Here is a 1,104-nt window from a genome sequence, read left to right on the forward strand (position 1 = left end):
CGATGACTACAGACCATTAAATGGGCAAACTTGACTGTGTTCTCTGACCGGTGTGGGAAATGATGCCTAGGTGGGTGTTTGGTACTCAGGGGTTGACTGGCAACCTTCGGCCCAGGGAGAGAATCGACATCACTCCCACTATCCCTCTTCCAGCCTGGAACCAGGCTTCAGCCTGTTTCCAGGCTGAAGCTCTGCACCAGGTACTCTCTTCTCACTCGCCAAACCTGGGTTCTTGACCTGGCCAGCAGAGGGCGGTTGGGGGGAGCTGGGGCAGCTCGATCAGGGCTGGCTGGGGGAGGAGAGTCTCCAGTGGGGATGGAACCGGCCTCTGCTCAGACACAGTTTACACCATGCAACAAAGAGGAGAGCCGCTCAGGTGTCAGTTCAATGCCCGGTGCAGGTCAGATCCGCCGTCCAAGCAATAGAAAATCCAAGAAAAGAAGACCGCACTCAGGGTATGTAAGATGAAAACAATCAAAACTCCTTTATTCTTCTTCGGAACAGCAGACAGACAGTGCAATGCACAGGGCAGACGTGTCGGGTTGACGCGTTTCAAGATAAAAATCGCTTACTCATAACCACACATTTATTGTTATGAGTGTTATAACATGGTTATGAGTAAGCGATTTTTATCGTGAAACGCGTCAACCCGACACGTCTGTCCTGTGCATTGCACTGTCTGTCTGCTGTACCGAAGAAGAAGAATAAAGGAGTTTTGATTGTTTTCATCTTACATACCCTGAGTGCGGTCTTCTTTTCTTGGATTTTCTACAGTTTACACCATCCCTGCTGGGGGGAGGCCTGCGCTCTGTCCTGGTCTTCATCCCGCACTCAGTAGGTCAGCAGTGGATACTTTTTTCTTCTCTTCACCAGGAATCCTTTAGGCATGTCTGTGGCAGAAGCGGTGTGGCCTTTTTTTGGGGCATCAGAGTGGCATGGGGGGCAATAGCCCCCCTTCCCCCTGGCCCAGACCTCCCCTGTTGGTACTCAGCCTCAATCCCTACAGCCTAATAATTGGCCAACATTGAACATATCCTGCTGTTGTGCTTTTAGTAAATTGCAAAGATGGCATTTCATGAGCCACTAGGCTTAGCAAAGTTTAGT

Source organism: Pelophylax lessonae (genome assembly GCF_965119305.1).
Source record: "Pelophylax lessonae genome assembly, chromosome: 6".
NCBI lineage: Eukaryota > Metazoa > Chordata > Amphibia > Anura > Ranidae > Pelophylax > Pelophylax lessonae.